Source organism: Eriocheir sinensis, chromosome 42 (genome assembly GCF_024679095.1).
Source record: "Eriocheir sinensis breed Jianghai 21 chromosome 42, ASM2467909v1, whole genome shotgun sequence".
Taxonomy (NCBI): Eukaryota; Metazoa; Arthropoda; class Malacostraca; order Decapoda; family Varunidae; genus Eriocheir; species Eriocheir sinensis.
The window spans coordinates 1,742,513-1,760,645 of NC_066550.1; the positions used below are offsets into that span (position 1 = coordinate 1,742,513).

An 18,133-nucleotide genomic window follows, 5' to 3' on the forward strand; every position below is an offset into this window, starting at 1 on the left:
AGCCCTCTGCGAACTATTTTGCAGCTGCGGCGGCTGCAGCGTCGCCATGACCAGCAGGAGGCGACAGCGCTTTAAAACATTATCCCCTATTTTTAGGAGTAAAAAAAAAGTCCTTGAATTGGATTTTCAAAGCGTTTCCATGACTGTTGAAGGTTTGTAGAAAAGATATATGAAGAGATAGTGATGTTTCATAAAGTAGAATATGAGATACTGGCATGGACCTAATACAAATCTTTACCATAAGATATAAATAACCTTAGGAAAATGATCTTTATTCCTGGTGTTAATATGCTATCCACTAGTAGGTACATACACACTGTACAGCCAGTTAAGTCTCACACGATCGCTACCCGTCCCTACTTATTAGAGGCACACACTCTCGGCAGTGTCCCGGGTGTCTCGGCCTCCCGGGTAAGCATCGCGCTGACATACTCACCCCGACACACCCTCTCAGTAATCGTCTCAACTTTGGTCCCGGGATCACCGCGCGCTGGCGGCTATTTGTTTCTAATGGATATCGGGTATATACCCGGGTACTGGTCCCGGGTATCTCGGGTAGGCCAGGTCGGGTACCCGTACCCGCGATTACCCAAAATCCCATACTTTGCCCATCCCTACCGTCCACACACTGGCCCTCCCCTCCCCCCCGCCACCCGCACACTCACCCTGGGCGCCGCGGGGCTCCTCCTCCGCGAGAAACACTGCCAAGGCCCTTCAGGTCACAGCTGCCCCTTTTGGAGCTTTCTCCGCTTGATCTTGATGTCACAGGTGACTCGCCCCGTCAGGCCTTTGTAACGGCAGCTCCTGTGAAAAGAAACAAAACCTACTACAGAACAGACACAATCCTGCGTACATGGGACAAAATACTGTTCCCTACATTCTGTACGCTAAATTCTTTCCCAGAACTCTTTCACTGCTTCCATCACTCGTCCATTCGTGCCTCCACTCAGCTACTCGATCTTCCACTCCTCCCAGCAAACACGTCCACTCCACGTCCCATCTCGTCACAAACCCCTGCGTCATCCTCGTTCTCTCTGCCACACTTGACACACTCCAGCACGACATGCGCCACACCCTGCCACACCCCTCACACAGAGAGAGATCTGCTGTACGGTCTGTACCCTTGGGCGCCCGCACGTAGGGGCTTCAGGTTTGCTCCAGTAGTGTAGAGACTAAGGCAGCCAGACTATGAGGGCCTGTTAATGGTAGTATGACTGTGCTCCTCATCCCTTTCCCTCTCCACCATTATCTCAGTTCATATACCGGAGTTTATATTCCCTTTACCTTGTCGATCCCTTTGTCCTTCCTACTGTTATGCCGGACGTATTACTTGGGTTCCGTGTCGCCGTCACAAGACTCCGTGGGAGGGAGATATATATAAACACTTTGCACAGCTTCTGTAGTTTAATATTCTTCCTTAGTAGTACACTTCACTCTGACGTACTCTTCACTGACCACTAGCTTACTATGACTGGGACTGTCTCCTCTCGCCCTCTTCTCCTATATATATCCAGAATAGTACAGTCTAGAATGTTACAGTATATTTTAGATCATACAAGAACATGTAGCAAAAGTATGTGCGGGTTGGCAACACTTTCCGCCTGGCGTCTGGCCGCGCCCCGCTGGGCGCTGACGAGGCTTTGCTCCCCGCCTCCCTGCTCGCTTCTCCTGGAGCCTTCTAGAGGCCTATGGACGCCGGGGGAAGCTTCCAGCACAACACTATCCCCCCTCTTAATTGTGATCGTCCCGATCGCACACTTAACTATATACAAACATAAGAGAATTAATCGAAAACATAATAATCGTCGTATCGCTGTGGACGCCTGCGTTGTCTCTGTCTTCTGCTCGGTGCCTCCTGCGCGTCTGTCTCCTGGTGCGCCTCGTCGTCGTCCGCTTCTTGGGGTGTCCCTGGAACATCTGCCGAAGCCGGGAGGTTATCTCCCTCGGCTGAAAGGTCCAGGAGGCCTATGTCGTCGTCGACCTCCTCTCGGTCCTGGACGTCCCTTGCGTTTTCGTCGGCTGCTGGGTGTCTGTAGTTGTTCCAGGTGTAGTTTCCCGGACCGTGGTACCTCCATAGGCGGTTGACGTGGACAACTTTCGGCTTCGTCCTTTCCGTTCTCCGGATTCGGTAAGTCACGTCGGAGAGGCGTTCTAGCACAGTATAATTAAGGGCCTTCCCAGGGGCTCTGTAACTTCGGAGACTGTCCTTTCTTCCTCTGCGGGTTGTAAAGCCAGACTTGGTCTCCTTCCTTGAAGTCAACGTGGCTTGCCCTCATATTGTAACCGCGCTTCATGGCCTCCCCGGAGAACTTCAAGGCACCTCGGGCTTGATAGTGCACCTCCTCCAGCCGTTCCTCTAGTAGTACCGTGGACCAGTAGTGGTCAAGACCATCATGAGAGACCCAGCGTCGCTGCAACACCCCGTTGTCCATCCGAAGAGTGTCCCACTGAGTCCAGTAATTCTTGGTGGTAGGGTTTTCTCTCGAGATTACTTCCCAGTCGCGTTGACGACTGACTCAGCCACTCCATAATTGGTCTCAGATCTCGGTCCTCCTGCTGCGGTTTTCCCAAGTCTTCCCATGGCACCTCCGCTGTCTGTTCCACTGTAGTGCGGCGGCACATATTCTGGACGCTTTCCCTCTGTAGGCAATGTTGACACTCAGGTAGGCAGGGGTGCTTGGCCCCATGCTCTTCTTAATTTATGTTAATGATATCGATGATGGGCTCACTTGCAAAGTATCAAAATTTGCTGATGACACAAAAATTACTAGCAAAGCAACTGTGACACTCGACGAAGAAGCTTTACAATCAGATCTAGATCGACCTGCACGTTGGGCCAATCAATGGCAAATGAAATTTAACCTTGAGAAATGTAAAGTGTTGCACATCGGAAAAAATAACAATCGCGTTCGGTACGTAATGAATGGCAAAGAACTTTCTGCAGTAAGTAAAGAAAAGGATCATGGAATCACTATATCAAGCGATTTAAAGCCCGGTCAGTATTGTTCAGAGGTAGTTAAAACTGCAAACAAATTGGTTGGTTTCATCGGACGAGTCTTTAATAATAAATCGGAAAAAGTAATATTAAAACTGTATAATTCGTTGGTTCGACCCCGTCTAGAGTACTGTGTACAGTTTTGGTCTCCCTATTACAGAAGAGACATAGAAAAGTTGGAACGGGTTCAACGAAGAGTAACAAAGATGTTTCCTAGGTTGAGAAATTTATCATATGAACAAAGGCTTAAAGAAGTAAATTTATTCAGCCTGTCAAAAAGAAGAATGCGAGGCGATCTAACAGAAGTGTTTAAAATGTTTAAAGGATTCAGTGATATTAATGCGGAAGATTACTTTACAGTTGATCGATCAAATAGAACAAGAAGAAATCACAATTTGAAGATAAGTGGTAAAGCATTCTCGTCGCACGAAGCTAAACACTTCTTCTTCAATCGAGTTGTTAATGTTTGGAACTCTCTACCCTGTGATGTCGTTGATAGTACAACAGTTACGGCCTTCAAGAATAGATTAGACAAGTGTTTTGAATCCAACCAGCAACTAAGATATTACTCATTGTCGTAGTAACGTTAAGTTCTTTCGAATACTGGTGTCCTTGTCCGCTTTTATCGCCCGGTTAGCAGAGCTGGGCGCGTTACTGGATATCGGGTAGTCCGGTACCGCTCCTCCGCACCTCGAAACACATATAGTCCGTACCTGTACTTCCGCGCCTAAAATTTTTTCACTCGTTCCGGTACCGCACCTCCGCACCTCCGGTACCGTACCCAAAACTATTAAAGCGCGCCTGAAAAATCTAGTCCGTACCTTAAAAAAAAGAAATACAAGGCAATACTGCAGCAGCATTATTATTATCATTATTATTATTATTATTATTATTACCATTATTTTTGTTATCATTATTGTCATTTTAACGCATAGAATCTCCACCACCTGAAGTAAAGTAACTACTTTTACACTCATCATAATTATCATACCTCAGTACACATGCAACACAGAAAATTCCGGTTAATATCATTCAAAAGAGGAAGAGAAGATATGGGAATAAGGAAAGATATGTTGCTGATTCAGTTTACTATATGTATCTTTCACAAATGACTAGGTATAAAAATGATTCACAAGTTTACAAGTTCATTATAATTTACAAGTCTTGCTCCTCCTCCATGTGCTGCTGCCCCACATCCTTGTAGTCCAGGAGGTGCATGTTGCCCCTTACAAACACCATTCTTTCATTCCCAGTTTTGTACAATATGGCAACAGGACACGTGTGTCTCGACGTAAGGAAACCAACACCTTGGGTTCTTGCTATCCGTGCACGTGGTGTTGTCATTGATGACGCACTTCCTTTAAGACGGACGACAAACGGTATATTTTGAACCGGGCCGTAAATCTGAATGAGTGACGTCACTCAAGTGGCGGGAAAACATGCCCTGCAGCACAGACCGCGTAAACGACCGGAAGTATTACTGCAGAGCGCGGACTGTTTGTCGTTTTCATTTTTTTTATCCTTGAAAACCTCAGGTGCGGAGGTACGGACTTAAAATACTGCCGTTCCGCACCTGTTACTTCCGCACCTTTGAAAAACTTTCCGCACTTCGGACCTCCGCACCTCGTTTAAAGGTCCGCAGGTCCGGAGGAGCGGAGGTGCGGACAGAGGTACGGAAGTGCCCAGCTCTGCCGGTTAGTGGTAGCAGTAATGGTAGTTCTTTCCTCTTTCCTACATAATTTCCATGCAGTTTTTCCTTGCTGCATAGTTCTTTTTCCTTTCCTGCCAGCCTTGGCTGGAGGGATGGGGGGGTGGGGAGGAGCCTTCGCCTTTGCTGTCCTTCATCTTCCACCTTTGATTAGACAGTTAGTGTAGCTTGTCACAAACAGCCTCATAAGGACCAGCAGGTCTGCTGTTGTTTGTTCTTCCTTTGTGTTCCTTTGTTTTGCCTGTCAACTATAGGAACGGCTGGAGGAGGTGCACCATCAAGTCCGTGATGCCTGTATACTCTGTATACTCTGTATACTCCACTCGCACTCCTGCGAGAACGGTAGGCAGACGGCTTTAGGTAAGGGGTGACTCCAACAAACTTGCTGCGCGCTGTGATTCTCGCCGTTCTTAGAGGTTAAGGGGTGACTCCAACAAACTTGCTGAGCACTGCGATTTTCGGCGTTCTTAGACATATCACCTGTGTGTGTGTGTGCGCTCGCCGTTATTTGTGTGTGAATGCACGTATCCGTCGTGTGCGTTGTGTCATGCTGTATAGTGTAGTTATTTTTTCTCAAGGTAAATATTTAACGTGAAAGGGCTATATATAAGAATTTATCATGTTTTATTTCTTTATCATGCTAAGAATAGGTATATCTATGTGTCTGTCTGACTCTGCGTCTCTGTCTGATCGTGTAGTAATTTTTTCTCAAGGTAGATATAATATAATGTGAAAGGGCTTTATATATGCACTCATCATGTTTATTTTCTTCTTCATGGTAAGTATATGACCCCTCCTCTCTCTCTCTGTCTCTCTCTCTCTCTCTCTCTCTCTCTCTCTCTCTTCTGCGAACTACTGCATTAGTTTCTTCACTCATTTTATATATATATATATATATATATATATATATATATATATATATAGATATATCTATATATATATATATATATATATATATATATATATATATAATGGGGTGGAATTAATGAATATTTCTTAAACCAGTTGAACATATATTATTTCACACAGTAACTTACTTATGGTCAAAAGAATACGTACTATTGTCTCAGTGGCCAGTTCCATGCGACTTTGCATTGGCTACGTTGTCGGCAATGTTAGCTGACAAATTTCGTGGCCGTTTGGTTTTGCGGTCTTTTGCAACACCACTGGCTCGGCGTCCTTTTCCAAGAGGTGCTGCTCCTCTTGGTTTGCCTGGCCCTCGCCGTGAAACCGAGCTTGGCTGGCACGGAATTTTTCCTCGGCCAGCTCCATTAGTGCATAGACCGCTACCTACACTGTACAGTATGCTATTGAGCATGTTTGTACTCTTTACCATGTTCAGTCTCTTTATGGCTGTTTTGAGGGCTGAGCCATTGTTTTCATCCCCGTATTTATCATTTAGAGTTTGAAGAGTTGCCATGAATTCATTCAATTCTCCACTCCGATTATTAGAACTCTTCACTTTACGATCCAACATTGGCTGGTCGTGCATAGCACTAAGCTCTGCAGCTGTAGAAATGGAGTCATTTTCCAACAGTGGTTGGTCATACATACATTCTGCAGCTGCAGAGGTGGAGTAATTTTCTTTATGCACTTTTTTTGGTGTTTCCAGCAATCCCTCGAAAAAACTTGCTGGAGGGGTTTTTTCCTCGCCCACTGCCACAGACGCCAGCCATCGCCTGTTTTCACTTGTGGCAGTGAAAACTTGGGGCAGAACTACCATGCTGTGCTCTGCACACGCGGCTTGATGTTTGCAGAGCGAGCCAGTCTGTCCCACAACGCACTCGCAAAAGCCAGTTTGCATGTCCACTTTGTATTGAGCTGAAGCCTTAGACTGACTTGCTACTTGAAATTTTCCTCCTCCTAGGGGGGTTACTGCATCCAGGGAAAGTGTGCCCATACTGATGTTCTTCACTTTCCGTCTCCCTAGTGCAGCGTCTACCAGTCTTTTTTTCATGTAGCCGTTGAATATTTCGGCCATGAAAACAATAAGTTGCACAGGGTTGTATGCCTTGCATCTGAAATAATGAAACAAAATATGATATACACACACACACACACACACACACACACCACACACACACATTGCAAACTAATTCATAAACCACAGTTGACATGTATTCATTAATACTTCCTTCAATGATAGTCTTACATAAATGAAACTAATGTATTTGTTTTAGGAAATCAATAATTGCATTTAAGCTATGTGCATGCTTTTCCAGCAGTCATTTGACCTGGGGATAAATTGTAATACCCCACGTATACAAAATGCAATATTGAAAATAATTGTCTCCCTTAAATGCTTACCTGTTAAGAACAACTTCCTTTATGATGCACATGGTTGCCTCGCAGAAATTGTTCGTATGGTGACCCCGTAGCATTGCACCTTCCCTGAACGCAATGGCCCACTCTTCCCTCCTATCCATTAATGATTGTAGATAGCTGAAAAGCGAAGAAAGAATAATATCAATAGCTTAATACACCAATACACCAAAATGTATAAGTTCATTGTAGGTAACAATTGCTACTGCATAGTTTTCTGAATAGATAGTGATGCTTGTGGTATCTATGATAATTATTATTATAGTTGTTGTTAGTGTTATTAATGAGATGCCCTGCTGCTACTATAGTATAGTATACGCTACTACTGCTACTACTACTACTACTACTACTACTACTACTACTACTACTACTACTACTACTACTACTTATTAGTAATATTAGTATTAGTAATATAATGACGTTGAGAGGTATGATGATATGCTCATGTGCTTTTCTTTTAAAAAAAACTTTTGTAGCGAATGAGATTAATAGAATTTAACAATACCTGCTGAAGTTGGTGTACCTCTGTGAAAGAGGATTAGCTTTGAACTCTTGCCAAGCTTTGAAGAAATCACCCTTCGATGATGCATATACCAGTGACTTCACGGTAGCCATCATCTCCTGGCGATCCTCCTTTTTTATGGCATGTTTGGAGTCTAGTAGCCATCGCCACACTTGCTGGAGTACGTGAAAAACACACAAAAACTGTCGAGCTGCAGGCCAGGTTGCTGCCAAGGCTCCTTTCATAGCGCTGCAGTTGTCGGTCATGAACGTTTCTGGTGACTGTGTCCCATAGAACGCATTTTCTCCGACAGCTAGTTTTACCATACGAAAGCCTGTAATGATAAATACGGGGATGAAAACACTGGCTCAGCCCTCAAAACAGCCATAAAGAGACTGAACATGGTAAAGAGTACAAACATGCTCAATAGCATACTGTACAGTGTAGGTAGCGGTCTATGCACTAATGGAGCTGGCCGAGGAAAAATTCCGTGCCAGCCAAGCTCGGTTTCACGGCGAGGGCCAGGCAAACCAAGAGGAGCAGCACCTCTTGGAAAAGGACGCCGAGCCAGTGGTGTTGCAAAAGACCGCAAAACCAAACGGCCACGAAATTTGTCAGCTAACATTGCCGACAACGTAGCCAATGCAAAGTCGCATGGAACTGGCCACTGAGACAATAGTACGTATTCTTTAGACCATAAGTAAGTTTCTGTGTGTGAAATAATATATGTTCAACTGGTTTAAGAAATATTCATTAATTCCACCCCCATTATATATATATATATATATATATATATATATATATATATATATATATATATATATATATATATATATATATATATATTGAGTGAAGAAACTAATGCAGTAGTTCGCAGAAGAGAGAGAGAGAGAGAGAGAGAGAGAGAGAGAGAGAGAGAGAGAGAGAGAAGAGGGGGTCATATACTTACCATGAAGAAGAAAAATAAACATGATGAGTGCATATATAAAGCCCTTTCACATTATATTATATCTACCTTGAGAAAAAATTACTACACGATCAGACAGAGACGCAGAGTCAGACAGACACATAGATATACCTATTCTTAGCATGATAAAGAAATAAAACATGATAAATTCTTATATATAGCCCTTTCACGTTAAATATTTACCTTGAGAAAAAATAACTACACTATACAGCATGACACAAGGCACACGACGGATACGTGCATTCACACACAAATAACGGCGAGCGCACACACACACACAGGTGATATGTCTAAGAACGCCGAAAATCGCAGCGCTCAGCAAGTTTGTTGGAGTCACCCCTTAACCTCTAAGAACGGCGAGAATCACAGCGCGCAGCAAGTTTGTTGGAGTCACCCCTTACCTAAAGCCGTCTGCCTACCGTTCTCGCAGGAGTGCGAGTGGAGTATACAGAGTGAATATATGCCTCCGGGGAGGCCATGAAGCGCGGTTACAATATGAGGGCAAGCCACGTTGACTTCAAGGAAGGAGACCAAGTCTGGCTTTACAACCCGCAGAGGAAGAAAGGACAGTCTCCGAAGTTACAGAGCCCCTGGGAAGGCCCTTACACTGTGCTAGAACGCCTCTCCGACGTGACTTACCGAATCCGGAGAACGGAAAGGACCAAGCCGAAAGTTGTCCACGTCAACCGCCTATGGAGATACCACGGTCCGGGAAACTACACCTGGAACAACTACAGACACCCAGCAGCCGACGAAAACGCAAGGGACGTCCAGGACCGAGAGGAGGTCGACGACAACATAGGCCTTCTGGAACTTTCAGCCGAGGAAGATAACCTCTCGGCTTCGGCAGATGTTCCAGGGACACCCCAAGAAGCGGACGACGACGAGGCGAACCAGGAGACAGACGCGCAGGAGGCACCGAGCAGAAGATTTTTTACATAGATTTACATAGAAAATCAGACCACACAGACCCCATGGTCCAGACTTGGTGGTCTGTCCTTAAACCTAAGTGATTTTACATTAATCAGAAGACTCCAAAACGTTGCATTTCTACTCTAGTTGATATTAAGTTGAAGGAAGTGACGGTCGAGCTTATTTTTGAAGGAGTCAATCGTGTTACACTGGACCACTGATGATGGGAGCTTATTCCATTCTCGCACTACAACGTTGGTGAAGAAAAATTTGGTGCAGTCTGAATTTACTTGTCTACATCTGAGTTTTACGCCATTGTTCCTCGTGCGCAAAGTGTCATCGATCATAAACAATGTTGATCTGTCTACATTCGTGAAACCATTAAGTATTTTAAAACATTCGATCAGTTTTCCTCGGAGGCGACGTTTCTCAAGAGAGAACATGTTAAGGGTAGAAAGCCTTTCTTCGTAGGATTTGTTGCGCAAGGAAGGGATAATTTTCGTTGCCCGACGCTGAACACCTTCTAATTTAGCAATATCCTTTGCATGGTGAGGAGACCAAAACTGTACCGCATATTCCAAGTGGGGTCTGACTAAACTGTTGTAGAGCGGGAGTATTACATCTTTATTCTTAAATAAAAGTTTCTTTAATGAAGCCCAACATTCTGTTCGCTTTATTTGCTGCATCGATGCATTGCTGTGAGAATTTGAGGTTTGACGCGATTTTGACCCCAAGTCCTTGACGCATTGAACGCTTTTGAGTTTAACGCCGCGCATTTCGTAATCAAACTTTTATTCCTCGTTCCAACTTGAAGGACCTGGCACTTGTCTACGTTAAAGGGCATCTCCCATCTATCCGACCAAGCTGAAATTTTGTGCAAATCCTCTTGGAGGCTTTGCCTGTCTTCGTCAGTGAGAACCGAGTTACCAATCTTTGTGTCGTCTGCAAATTTACTAATGCGGTTATTGAGTCCAACATCCACGTCGTTGATGTAAATAATGAAGAGCACTGGGCCAAGAACCGAGCCCTGAGGGACGCCACTAGTGACAGGCGCCCACTCTGAGTTAAATCCGTCAATCACTACTCTTTGTTGTCTGTTGCTCAACCAATTCGCGATCCATTGGTTTACCTGACCGTCAATACCTATTTGTTTTAATTTGTAAAGTAATTTATGATGCGGGACTTTATCAAACGCTTTCTGGAAATCAAGATAGACTACGTCCAGTGATTTGGTTACGTCATAAACAGTGAAGAGGTCGTTATAAAAGGTTAATAGATTTGATAGGCAGGATCTTTTGTTTCGGAAGCCATGTTGTGAGTCCCCAATTAATGAGTGGCTTTCAAGGTAACTCACAATTTTGTCTCTAATTATGCAGGCGTCCACAGCGATACGACGATTATTATGTTTTTGATTAATTTTCTTATGTTTGTATATAGTTAAGTGTGTGATCGGGACGATCACAATTAAGAGGGGGGATAGTGTTGTGCTGGAAGCTTCCTCCGGCGTCCATGGGCCTCTAGAAGGCTCCGGAAGGAGCGAGCAGGGGGGCGGGGAACAAGGCGAGCCGTCCGCGCCCCACGGGGCGCGGCCAGACGCCAGGCGGGAAGTGTTGCCAACTCGCATATATTTTTGCTACATGTTCTTGTATGATCTAAAATATACTGTAACGTTCTAGACTGTACTGTTCAGGATATATATATAGGAGAAGAGAGCGAGAGAGTCCAGCCCCAGTCATAGTAAGCTAGTGGCCAGTGAAGAGTCAGAGTGAAGTGTACTACTAAGGAAGAATATTAAACTTCAGAAGCTGTGCAAAGTGTTTACATATCTCCCTCCCACGGAGTCTCCTGACGGCGACACGGAACCCAAGTAACACGTCCGGCATAACATTACCATAAGTGTGGGTGCAGATACTTGATACCTGGGCATGGTGAATGCTGGAGGGACTACCATCCTGACACCTCAAGGTAAGCTGATTAGTAACAGACTCACTAACAAGGGATCTTAGTCTATTCTTAACATAATTATAGGTGTATTCAACACCTGGGTGTACATTGAGATCATCAGAGGCAGCACGAGCAAGTCTGTCTGCCTTTTCATTATGGGGCAGCCCAACATGTGAGGGCACCCAGATGAAGTGTGCAGTAGCACCACAGCGCTCCAGCAGGCTAAGGGCACTAAGGCACTTATTGACTATATCACAGTCAGAAGGGGAGGAGGACAGAAGAGCATACAAGGCACATTGACTATCAACAAACAGGTACACATCTTTCCCGAGAGCTACAGTGATATGGAGGGCTTCATATATGGCATAGAGTTCTGCCCTTGTGGAAGACAGATGATCAGGAAGCCTCTTAGAAACCTCAGTGTCAGTGTATTCAGAGGGGGTGGCATAGTCCCTAATAAATAATCCACAACCAGTCTTGGTGCCATTGACAGATCCATCACAAAACACATGGACAGCCTGGGTGCAGGGATATGCAGCCAATTTGGTCAGAAAATGGTCCTGCAGGACTTGAGGAAGCCAAGAATCTTTAGGTTTATCTAATTTTTCTATATCAACACTGACTCTATGAGGTTTCCAAGAGGGATAACAAGGGCTGCTAATGAGGGCAAGACACGGTTCAAGGACACCAAGGTCAGATAAGAGCTTGTGGAGCTTTCTAAGGTACGATTTGGCTGGAATGTTAGGGGTGGGCTGAAAGTTACCAAGAGCCTGCCTAAGCTGAGTGTCCCCGTGACAAATCATGCGGCAGACTGTGCGGCAAGTAATTTCCTGAATTCTGCAGACAACACTGGGCAGTTCCAACTCAGCTCGGAGGACTTCAAGCTTTGCCGTCCTGGGACAACCCAGAATAATCCGCATTGCCTCATTTTGTATGAGCTCCAAGGGCTTCAGTTGAGAGGGGCTACAACGCACCAGAACTGGTGCAGCATAATCAATCAAAGACCGAATGACAGAGAGATAGAACATCCTAAGAATGGGAATTCCTGCTCCAAGACCCCTGTTTGCTAATACACGTAACGGGGCAAGGCGATGTAGACAGAGATTGCGTACATAGTCAACGCAATGGGTACTTCTTAAAACTAAGTTGCACTCCTAAATACTTATAACATTGTACTCGGCCTAAGGCGACGACAGTATTAAAGCTCGGTGAACGACATATTTTGAGACTTGTCTGATATTTAGTTTTTGAGGCATTGACGATCAGACCCATATGTATACAAAGGTCCTCAAGGTGCTGCAGGGCTGTGGTCAGGGTTCCAGGGGAATCACACTGAATGAGGATGTCGTCGGCATAAATGACAATTTCAGTGCCCCGAGGAAAGGAGTGCCGGGCAATCTTATCCATAAGGATATTGAATAACATGGGGCTGAGGACTCCACCTTGAGGGGTGCCTAGGTCAAAGGACTCATCAGTTGATACTGCACCCTGGAACCATACCCTAGCCCGTCTGTTGTACAAATACTCCCTGATCCACCCTAAAAGTCTCCCTTTCACACCTTTCGTGATGAGTTCCTCCATGATAACATCTTTATTGGCCCTATCAAAGGCACCCTTGAGGTCTATAAAGCTCTGCAGGTGACAGTGTCATTACTCAAACATTCAACAAAACAATTGGCAGTGGAGCGACCCTTCATAAACCCATGGAGATTAGGGGACATCAAGTCACCCACCTTATAAATGAGTCGTTGCAGGATGACCCTTTCCATTGGCTTGCATAAACAACTGGTGAGAGAAATTGGACGAAAAGTGCCGTCACCCTTAGGGATGGGAACAATGAGGGCAGATTTCCATGAAGGAGGCAAAACACTGGAGGAATACGACATGTTAAAGAGATCAAGAATGGGGTTATCAGGCAGGGCAAGGAGAGGGTAAAGGACGTCATAGGGTAAACCATCCTGACCAGGGGCCGTCGACGTGCCAGGCCGAATAGCGCGGAGGAGCTCATCCAAAGTATGAGGAACACACGTGTCGTCTACCAGGGCCACATTATGATGTACAAGGGCCATGCGCCGCAGCTGATGGCTGGCAAGAGCATCTCGATGGGCGGCAGGCAGCCCAGCCACAGCAGAGGCATTCGTCCATGTTTGCAATAAAGTCTGTGCCCTCCCAGCAAGATCAGGATCCCTAACGGGATGGTTAGGTTTGCCCCTGACCCTGTGGACATGGAGCCAAATCCTCTGCAGTGTCTGAGTCTTACGCAGCCGCCCCAAGAAGTCACCCCAGTATCGCTGCCGAGCCTGTTGACGAAGGTCAGTGAGGTGTCGAGCAACAGACACCATTGCATCCCTGGCATCATAGTCGGTGGGGTTACGCTGCCATCGCCGCTGATAGGTGGCAAGAGTTTCCTGGCAAGAAAGTATGACAGGATCCTTAGCATAAGAGGAGGAGCAATGAGTGACGGCACATACCCTAGGAGCCCTATAAGATGGGGACACAAAGCCTTCAATAACTGCAACAAGGCCCTGATACAAGGAATTAACATCAGAGAAGGTAGCCTTGGCAACAGTGTACCAAGACTCAACACATGAAACAAGCCTTGGCACTCGGGCAGCAGGAACAGTAAGCCTCTTTCTAGGTGTAATAGGCACAAAAGACCAAGGGAGAGTAGTTTCCAGAGCAAAGTGGTCGCTGAGTAAAGTAGGCAACAAGCAAGTCTCAATAGAGCACGGGGGCATGTTGGACAGGGCTACATAGTCTAACCTGCCACCTTGAGTGTGTGTAGGGACACTGTCACCTGTGAGCGTTACAGTATCTGTGGCGTCAAGAAAAGCTTTCCAATGAATCCCATTTACATTGGTGGTCAAGTGACTGCCTAGGTCCTTATGACGAGCATTGAGATCCCCTATTAGCAATGATTTTTCTTCCAAGAAGCAGCCTGGGAGGTTGTCAGCACGAAAGGCACAAGCATGAACATACAAATTTATACAATACAGGGGACCATTAGGAACATGCAGACACACAATTAGAAACTCCATACCCCCCGTAACCCCCATCTCATGAAAAGTAACAGGAAGTCCATGTTTGACATATGTTGTTAACCCCCTACTGCTACCATCTCCAGGTCCTAGAGAGTGATTCACATAACCTCTCATCTGTGGCACCTCGGGCCCGACCTCTTGTAGGGCAATGACGTCGGGTTTCTGCGTTATAACATAGGAGTGGAGATCAGTGAACCGGGCACGCAGCCCGTTAATGTTCCAGGTCAGGAAGCGATAGGTCGTGCAGGCCATTACGAGGTCAAGGAGATATCCAGGGGCTGCTGCTGAGTGCCATCCATTCTTGCAAGGATGGCCTGCATGGTAGTATGTATGCCCGCTACCGATGTCTCCAGTGAATCCAGCCGAGAGTAGACTGCGGTCAGGCCAGAGTCACCCACAATCTGGGCACCGCTGCCGGAGGTGTGCGAAGCTACATGGGTTCCCGTAGCCTGCACAGGAGGAACTGAGCTGAGAGGAGTACTGGCTGTTGCCTGAGGCTGGGGATCGACCGCCGGCGAGAGCGGCAGAGAAGAGGACCCTCCAGCGTCAGCAGTCACAGGAGCCGGGCCAGGAGGAGGACATGGAGCAGGGGGAACAGGGCGAGCTTCCACAGCAGTGAGGCGCACAGAAACTTGAGCCAGGACAACTGAGAGGTTGGCTATTTCCTTTTGTAGGGAAAGCAGAATACTAGTAGAGAGGTCAGCAGCAGAAGTGGAGACTAGTGGACCCCCAGCGGGGACTGCAGGGGCAGGTGAGGACTCACTGACAGTGCCAGCGGAGGGTTGTCGAGGTCCAGAGCTTGGTAAAGGAGTTTCCCAGGCATTATGGGCAGGGGGCGGTGCAGGGCGGTAGGCTGGAGGAGGTAGCTGAGGACTTGTCGGAAAAGCAGAGTTTATGGTGGTGAGGCCTCAATAGGCGAAATTTGGCAAGAATTTCCAACAAATCGATGTAAATTTCCCAAAACCAACATTATAACCTCCTAGCCGGGACTCTTTGACCCCCATATTAAGTATCCTATCCTAACCTAATCCTTAACATAACATAACATAGCCCATAACTTAACCTCGCCCTTAACTTAACCTGACCTGAAAGAGGGAATAAGGGTAAAAATAAGATTCAAGGACTTACCTTTGACCGGGGTTATTTTGCTCCATTACGTTGAAATGGCAAGGAGATGCAGGCTTGTAGCAGTAGTAGGAGGAGTTGGCCCTACATTTTTCCTTCCCCTGTCATTATTAATGAATCTCAGGTGTCGCAACTTGGTGTGAACATGGCCTAACCTGGGGAAATATGTCGATGCAAATGTGATTGGTATCCTATTTTTTGTGAAAAATGAATGTGCGATCATGGGTGTCGGAGCGCTGCTGGAGGATGGCTTGGCGATGAGGAAAAGCTTTTTTTTTTGTTTTTTTTTTTTTTACAGCAGAGGAGTCCGTTTAAGGGCATAAAAAAGTAACAAATGTTAGTAAAAAAATCCCGATACTCACTGCTCCTAACAAGAGTTAGAGGAGTGGCCGAAAGATAGGTCAATTTCGGGAGGAGAGGTGTCCTGATACCCTCCTCTTGAAAAAGTTCAAGTCGTAGGCAGGAGGAAATACAGATGAAGGAAGATTGTTCCAGAGTTTACTAGCGTGAGGGATGAAAGAGTGTAGATGCTGGTTAACTCTTGCGTAAGGGATTTGGACAGTAAAGGGATGAGCGTGAGTAGAAAGTCTTGTGTGGCGAGGCCGCGGGAGGGGGGGAGGCATGCAGTTAGTAAGTTCGGAAGAGCAGTCAGCATGAAAATATCGATAGAAGATAGAAAGAGAGGCAACATGGGGGCGAAATTTAAGAGGTAGAAGACTATTAGTAAGAGGAGGAGAGCTGATGAGACGAAGAGCCTTAGACTCCACTCTGTCCAAGAGAGCTGTACGTGTGAGTGGAGCCCCCCACACGTGAGATGCATACTCCATACGAGCTGTCGACCTCTATGGAATTTCTGATTTACTAGCGCGAATTTTGCGTTTTCCTTCGATATGTAGATACAGAAAGCGTTAATTTTCCCATACATGTCAACAGAACGATCTTACAACATATAATAGCGAAGAAATCTGAGGGACATAGATGCCCAGGCTCAATGGCCATGTTTCCGGTTCTGGGAAGAGCTTAGAAATGCATTGTGCCACGTACCAATGATAACGTAGTGCACATATTACGTCCTATAAATCGCTAGTTGACTGGATATTGGAGAGATATCTCAAATTCTTCTCATCTCACGGGGAGCAGCCACCATTAGCTCGTGACGTCATCAGGCTGAAGCGGAGTACAGCAGACGACAGTACCAGAGCGGTGTCCATTGTTTTTTTATCCGCTATGACCCCTCCAGCTCCAAACTGCGCCCAACAAGTATGTTATAGGTGCTTACTGAACACATTAAGAGTGTTGGAAATATGTTATATTATTGAAATGGGAGTGAAATCAATCGATTCGCCTCTGCTCTGTAGAAAATAGTTGAGTTCGCGATTAAAAGTTAGTCCGAGGGGGAACTAAAAAGGATAATCAAGGTTGAATTTATATTAGTATTATGGAAACTTACCTAGCCTAACCTTGAGAAAACAATGGCTCTGGAGCGTCAGAGAGAGAGAGAGAGAGAGAGAGAGAGAGAGAGAGAGAGAGAGAGAGAGAGAGAGAGAGAGAGAGAGAGAGAGAGAGAAACAACGCCTGAAGATGAATAAGAAGAAAACGAATGCAGACCAATATTTTATAATCAGAGGACGTGACAGTAGAGAGAATATTTTAGTTCACGATGAAAAGTTAGTTCGAGGGGAAACTAAAGAAAATTACTGCAGGATTCACTAGAACAGACAGAAATATCTTACGTGGAGTACTTTTGTCCGTATATATATATATATATATATATATATATATATATATATATATATATATATATATATATATATATATATATATATATATATATACTCTTGCACATTGGCACGAATCACCAACGACTGCGGGTTACGGCTCCAGGCATTGCTGGCCACTACAAACATACACCACAACACAAAATATCGAAGTAACACAACGTTGGCGGCCTGCCGACTGCATCGTGACGTCCCGACCAACCAGCACCCGTTTCCAGGTCACGTGATTTTTCCTCAACTTTAATCCATATTTTGTACCACATTTACTATTTTACAGGAAGAAAAAATAGTAACATAGCTGAATTGTGGGCCTATTTTATCCGTACAGACAGAATTAGAAATAAATATGTTGACCGGAAACATGTCCATTCTGCCCGAGGCTCAATTTTGCCAATGACAGAGGCCTACATTTTTCCTTCCCCCGTCATAATTAATGAATCTCAGGTGTCGCAACTTGGTGTGAAATGCCCGAAGTATTCACCTGTGGAAATATGTTGATGTAAATGTGATTGGTATCCTATTTTCTGAGAAAAATGAATGTGCGATCATGGGTGTCGGAGCGCTGCTGGAGGATGGCTTGGCGACGAGGAAAAGCTGCCGAACTTTATGTAATTTCTTATTTAATGAGGCAAATTTTGACAAGGTCTTTGTCATCATAATAAAGAATGGTGATCATTCTAGCTCTAGACGCCATATCAGTCGAAAAGAAGCCCACATACACGAGCTTGAGCTAAGATAACAAAGGCATGTGGATGCCCAACACACCGGACCAAGTGCGGCTGAAGAAGCAAGACGCCAGCAACTTCCAAAACAGCGGTGGACTACCACGACTGTACACT

The 18,133-nt window shown here is 45.5% G+C and overlaps 2 protein-coding genes and 1 long non-coding RNA gene across 13 annotated transcripts in view; 2 read left to right on the plus strand and 1 right to left on the minus strand.

Moving 5' to 3' along the window:
* The window catches only part of LOC127009811 (uncharacterized), a 31,658-nt gene extending 30,758 nt beyond the window's left edge, over positions 1–900 (minus strand). The window contains exon 1 of the long non-coding RNA XR_007762405.1: positions 666–900. This is a non-coding gene — a long non-coding RNA (uncharacterized LOC127009811). The remainder of the gene's footprint in view (positions 1–665) is intronic.
* Positions 1–18,133, plus strand: part of LOC127009799 (uncharacterized) — a 109,125-nt gene that overhangs the window by 82,433 nt on the left and 8,559 nt on the right. The window lies entirely within an intron of this gene.
* Positions 1–18,133, plus strand: part of LOC127009804 (uncharacterized) — a 165,967-nt gene that overhangs the window by 61,599 nt on the left and 86,235 nt on the right. The window lies entirely within an intron of this gene.